This window comes from Capra hircus, chromosome 6 (assembly GCF_001704415.2).
Source record: "Capra hircus breed San Clemente chromosome 6, ASM170441v1, whole genome shotgun sequence".
NCBI lineage: Eukaryota > Metazoa > Chordata > Mammalia > Artiodactyla > Bovidae > Capra > Capra hircus.
The window spans coordinates 60,136,240-60,142,795 of NC_030813.1; the positions used below are offsets into that span (position 1 = coordinate 60,136,240).

Sequence of the window (6,556 nt, forward strand, 5' to 3'; positions counted from 1 at the left end):
CAGAGGAAACGATGGGGCTGACTGTATATAATTTTCTGCTTTTCCAGAAGCTGACGCTTTTAAAATCTTATTATAGACTATTTCTTTCCCATTAAATATGCCAGAGTGGAAGTGGGACGGTAGAACAAGGGGAGGTAAGGTCGAAAGAGAGAGGAAAACAAAATTTCAAAATCTGGACGCACAGGTAAGATTAAGGGACAGTAGTTAGAAAGATTGCCAAAAATGACCTTACCTTTGTGATGTATTTGCAGTCGCCCACTTCTGAAATTAACACCATTCAGAGCGCGGTAACGACTCACACAGCTAGGAAGTAACCTACAACATCTCGGCCTCCCTCTTTTTAATGTAAAACCAAAATAAGGAGTGTCCAGCGACTCCCTACCGTGCCGCTTAAAGCCACAGATCGTTTCAGGCTTCACTCCCAGGCTCTGGGAATTCCAGTTTGTCAGAATCTCTTAACCTTGGAAACCCGCAGGAGAGAAACTCTCCGAGGACAACTCCCCGAGCCCCAACTTCTCACTGTCCCAACTGCACATTCCAAAGTGAGAAGCCGGCGAGATAACCAGAAGGCAGTTCTCTCGGGGCTAAATTCCTGGCGGGAGCGAGAATTCGAAAGCGCGGCGAGTTCCCCTGGCAGAGCGGCGCCGGACCCGCACCCGGGGGAGACCGGCGGCCCCGGGAGCCCTGCGTGCGTCCGGCGCTGCGCGCGGGGAGCGCTCGAGCCTCGGCTCCGGCTCTTCCCTGTTCCCTCCTCCCGCTTCTGCCCTCCCCCATCCGAGGCCGTTCGCCTCACAGTAGCAAGGTTGTGTCTCGTCTACTCCCTTCCCTTAAACTCACCAAACCAGATTTTTACTCCCAACACCGGCAACTTCCCGTAAATCTGCTCTGAAATTTTATCCTGCTCGCTGAGCCTCCGCTGGCTGAAGGCCAGTGCAACATTCCTGTTGTTTTAGGAGCGCAGATACCTTTGCTGAAGGTTGGGGAAAAAAACAAAACAAAACAAATCTGCCTTGATGGGGAAGAGACGTGGGGACTTCACCACACAGACTTGTCGCTCCCCGCTCAAAAAGTCACATCCATTTTAGACAACCAAGAAATAGCCCCAGCAGTGGCACCTGCTCCACCTGAGGACATCTGCCCGAAATCAGACGTCTGGCCCCCCGCTTTGGGCGGTTGAGGGAAACCAAGCAGAACCACGTTTGAGGAATAAGGAACCAGCTGTTGAATCACGAGCCGGTCGGTACACCCCACCCCCGTCCTTCCCTCCCCCACACCCCTCTAAAGAAGTCGTGTAACCAGGTAGGATCACAGCGCGCTCGGCGGCGGGCCTGGAGGAAGGGGGACCTCCCGAGAGTGTCCTTACCTGAGGCAGAGCAGCTCGGACCAGCACGGGAAGGAGCGTCACGCGGACCAAGCCCTGACCTTTGCCGGGGCCTTCACAGCAGGGCCTGGGGCCTGGGCGCTGCTGGTTCAGAAGTGGCTCATTTTAATACGCTCTGACCTAAAGTTACAGCTGGTTTCTAGAAAGGGTACAGAAAAACACTGCATTTTAAAACAGCAGCCAAGCCCTCCCTTAACCTCGGCCCGATCCTCTAGGGAGCCGGTTCTAACCCCCATCCCAGCCCCATCCTCAAGAAATCCGCAATCTGTGCCCCACCCCTTCGCATTACCTGTTTATACAAGAGTTAAGGAGCCTCACGCATTTCAATAGAGCGCTAAGCCTGTTTGTAGGCGCGTAATCGGCCAACAGGAATCGAATTCTGTGACTAAACAAACTAGAAGAGGAAGCAGGCACCACCAGGAACCTAAAACGGAGTTGTGATTTCGGGTTGCACTGTCATTCAACTGAGAGGAGGAAAAAAAAAGTGCCGCTTCTCATTGGGCTGCTTTAGTGAAGGAATAGTTAAAATCTTTTTTTTTTTTTTTTTTTTTTGCGGGTTAAATGAGTTAATACAAACAAAAATGTTAGAACAGTGCTTGGCGCACTGTGTTGCCACTAATGCCACTATTTCTAAAAATTATTATTATTTGTACTATAGCTTTTTTTCTGAAGAGGTGGGGTCGTGATCAGAGAAGTGGGCTCTTGAGCCAACACTGCCACTCTCTAGTTGTAAAGCCATGAGCCAGTTTCTTTCTTTTTTGTTTTTAACCTCTCCCAGCCTCCCTATCTGGAAGATTCTCACGGTGAAATTTCTGCAGTTTACAATTATTGAATATAATGAAAAATAAAGGTCCTGTAAAAATAGTGTTTAAGTGATCTCCATCTCACTTAAAAGTTGCAAGATGGACAAGATACATGAAAATAAATTGACCTGTACACTCCATGAAGTTCTCTGACAGCGAGGGAACTCAGGATCTAGCCATCTACCATGGATGTGTGCTTCATTCGAATTCGGATTTAGGCACCTAATTTGCTGTCTGACACCGGCAGAGTTACTTATCCTATCCAATGCTGGACAAATAATGGTCATTATCATTTAAATATCAGTGTGAAACTGGGGGCAATAATTTTTAAGCTCTTCATAAGTATTTGAAAGTAATTATTGACGACTAGGATGTGCAGTGCTGATGCCCTTTTTTCTACACTTAACTTCACTTTTAAAGAAACCATAGCCCCTTTACCCGAATGAGGCCTTTAGTACTTTGCCGTGCAGGTTAACCCATCTCGTTTTACCCTACAGTTCCATCCTGTGGAGCACTTCATTCCTGTTTTGCAGATTGAAGGCACTGAGGTCAGCTAGAGCACGTTTTCCCCGAGTGGTGAGGCCGAGACGTTTCTCAGCTCCAGTTAAATCTAAATGCAGTGTTTGCCACCTTTTGGAAAAATGATTCTTTCAAACCAGCCAAGAATTCTGAAACATTTTAAATCTCTTTGATTTTTTATCTTCCCTATGGTGCAAGACTTAACAGATCAATTAAATGTTTTCTGAGTTTTAGATTCATTCCTTGTTACTATATGAAGATCTGGCACTGTGACCCCTTCAAGGTTCTCTCACCATATCTAAGATGCCAGGTACAGACAAGCGTTCCACAACCTCAAACCAACTTAAAAACTCTGACTCCACATAGCTAGATTTTTCTTTTCTTTTCCGTAAGTATCAGGATTGTTACCTTGAGAGCCTCACAGTGTCAGGGACCTTCTGAGTTAAAGAATTCAAGAGGGGACATTCCCAGGCTCACAGATTTTCCCATCTCTTTTTCCAGGCTTTTCCATAGGAAGCAATGGGCCAAACTAGGGGAATAATGGCTAGGAATAATCAAATAAGTTTGCAAGTGTGGAGGTCAGTGACTGCAAGTGAACTGGAGCTGGAATCAGGGAAGATGGCCCTTGAGGAAACCCAGCTCTCTGGAAGCAAGTCCTTATGACAGTCCTCAGTGGTTCACTTTCTCTCAAATGATGTCTGGCACTGCTCCTTCTTTCTCAGTTTTATACACTGCCACCTATTAAGTGGATATTATTCTTATTCCTAACTACTTCCCCCTGCTGTCCCTAGGAATATAGAGAAAATAAAACATTTTTTAAGTGACAGTCTATGGCAAAAGAAATATGAATGTTTGTTACTACTTCTTTGTGGTTGACCTTGATGTCTGTTCCTCGTCTTTACTATTATTATCATTATCATCATCATTATTTTAATGCTCAGGCAAATCCCATGATCTTGGGGCATTTGAGTTCTGTAGACCCCCACCTTTTGCTTTCTGTTTTCTTCTTTCCCTTCTGCCTAAAAGGCAGAGGGCTAGAGTGAATTCCAATAGCATGGAAATTGTTTCCCCATAGTTCTAAATTTGAATCTCAATTTTACCTCTTAGTGATGTGCTGCTGGGTAAATTGCTTAGTTGCTCTTCAGCTTCAGTTTGTGGTGGTTGTTTAGTCACTAAGTCACGTCTGACTCTTTGCAACCCCATGGAGAGCTTCAGTTACTTCATTTATAAAATAATAACAGCTCCCTCTCTGGATTTGTATAAGAATTAAATGAAAGGTGAAGTCTCATTATGATTACTGGCACATAGTAGATACTCCAGAAGTGGTATTGCCTTTGGTACCTGGAAAAAACCTACTCCACGGCTCACAAAGAATTGTCTTTCATATGTTTAAGATCAAATAACACTATTCCCAAGACACCCTCATTAATAGGACCAATCCTCTGACATTTGTAAAGAACCACAGTATAGGACTTCCCTGGTGGTACAGTGGATAGGAATCCACCTGCCAATGCAGTGGATACAGGTTCCATCCGTGGTCCAGGAAGATTCCATTTGCCTCGGAGCAACTAAACCTGCAAGCTGCAACTACAGAAGCCCATATGCCTAGAGCTTTTGCTCTGCAACGAGGGCCACTGCAATGAGAAGCCTGAGTAGCCTCACCTTCTCACAACAAAGAGTAGCCCCTGCTAGCTGCAATTAGAGAAAGCCCAAACAAGGAAACCCAGCACAACCAAAAAATATATAAATAAATTATTATTTTTTTAATCACAGTATAATAGTAACAATGCATCTAACATAGACTTTCCAACAGTGATGTCATCTTTGGTCATCAAAACTGTATAAGGTATGTACGAGTAAAGCACAAATAATTTGCATCACTCCATTGCTCAGATTAGGAAACAGGTTATCAAGAGTTGCTCCAGGTGCTAGTAAGTAGCAGAGTCAAGGTTTTTTGCTTTGGGTTTCTTTTTAAAACTTCTTTTCACTATTTCCTATAGCTAGAACTATGGTTACTGTATTTCTATATCCAGTTAAGGAACAAGATCAAGGAGTTCCAAACAATTATTTTATCTCCCACTTGTGGGGAGAAATCTGGGAAATTCTAGCCAGAGTTTTGGGATACTTCTCACCTTGGAGGCATGGAAACCCACAAAGAACCCCATCAAAGACCCGTGTGAGAGTGAGGCATTCTGAGTCTATGCAATATGCTTCCAATTCTATAACAGATAGAAGAGCAGCAAGATAAAGAGCTCGGGCTTGATGTCAATAAGACCAAACTTAGCATCTTGGCAATTGTGGGGAACAAGTTACCTAACTCTCTGAGCCTCAGTTTATGGTTGATGGCAACACCTAACTGTGGAGTCATCATGAGGATTAAAAGAGGCCATAGACATAAAAACCCAGTGCTTGGGACTTCCCTAGTAGTCCAGGGTTATAACTCTGAAATTCCACTGAAGAGAGTGCAGGCTCGATTCCTGGTCAGGGAACTAAGATCCCACATGCCATGAAGTGTGTCCAAAAATTTAAAAAAACCATAGTGCTGAACACAGTCAAAGTTTTCAACACAGTTGTTTTTTTAAAGACCAAAGACCATGCACTAAAATGGTACATGTTAGGCCTAAATTAGGCATGTAATAAATGCAAAGAGCTTAGAACGATGCCCAGAAGATTATAGCCCAGTAATTGCTATAACTGTTTGCTGTTATTACTGTTATAATTATTTCCCTATATAACAACTCTTTGTAACAGTGGTTATATGATAAGCAGTTGACTCTCTCTCTCTCTCTCTCTCTCTCTCTCTCTATATATATATATATATATATTTTTTTTTTTTTTTTTTTTTTTTTTTTTTTTCTGTTGCACAAGGTCTTAGTTGAGGCGTGTGGAATCTAGTTCCCCAACCAGAGATTGGAGTCTCAGTCACTGGACCACCAGAGAAGTCCTCAAGCAGTTGACTTTTATGGGGAGGGAGCCTCTAGTGTTTATTTCTTATGGGAGCTGGGATCATAAAGTGAAAAAGGCAAATATCTTCTCAATGGACTTACTTTCTACCAGTTTCCCTTGTTCCACCTAATTTTACCTGAAATAGAAAATTTATTAGTAGATGGGATAAAATCACCAATCACTTACTCTTGAGGCTATGGATATTTTGCCCCACAGAATATATTTTAAAAAAGTAACCCTCTGATGTGGCTTTCCCTCATAGATCAGTTGGCAACGCAGGAGGGTTCTAAATTATCAATCCTCTGGTAACTTAGAACATGCAACTCAACCCAGAGAGACCTCTCAGCCCCCATTTCCAGTTTCTCATTTCCTCATATGGTGGCCACTAGCTACTCAGTTGTGTCCAACTCTCTGCGACCCCTGGGATTGCAGCCTGTCAGGCTCCTCTGTCCATGGGGATTCTCCAGGCAAGAATACTGGAGTGTGCCATGCCCTTCTCCAGAGGATCTTTCCAACCCAGGGATCAAACCCAGGTCTCTTGCATTATAGGCAGATTCTTTACTGTCTGAGCCACCAGGGAAGCCCTAGCTACTCATAGAAGCCTTTTGTAATGAATCTTTTATTTTTATATATTTGTATTAAATCCCCACTGGACCTAATGTGTGCAAATTTAAGGCATGTTATTTCTGGGCACACTTTAACCCAAAGAATTCAGCGCAGTGATTAATCCTAGAATTCAGTCAGCAGTCCATTGGGTCAAGGGATAAGGGAGGGCAGTGTGAACTCCGTCAGAAGGGCGTCTGGGTTTATGGTTTCCATGCCACACCATAGGAGGGCCCCTAACTGAATTTTAAAAATGCACTGAGTTCACAGAAAAGGGAATTAAGTATAGCAGGGGTTCACTTCG

At 43.9% G+C, this 6,556-nt stretch overlaps 1 protein-coding gene across 6 annotated transcripts in view; it reads right to left on the bottom strand.

Annotated features, from left to right (window-relative positions):
* Nucleotides 1–1,789, bottom strand: part of RBM47 (RNA binding motif protein 47) — a 169,718-nt gene extending 167,929 nt beyond the window's left edge. For 2 of the 6 annotated variants that reach the window (XM_005681537.3, XM_018049386.1), the window contains exon 1: nt 233–812. The gene's annotated coding sequence lies outside the window, so the exon portion shown is untranslated. Of the gene's footprint in view, nt 1–232; nt 814–837; nt 1,205–1,363; nt 1,521–1,670 lie in introns of those variants that run through there. The other 4 variants (XM_005681536.3, XM_005681538.3, XM_018049385.1 and 1 more) reach the window with 4 other exon arrangements.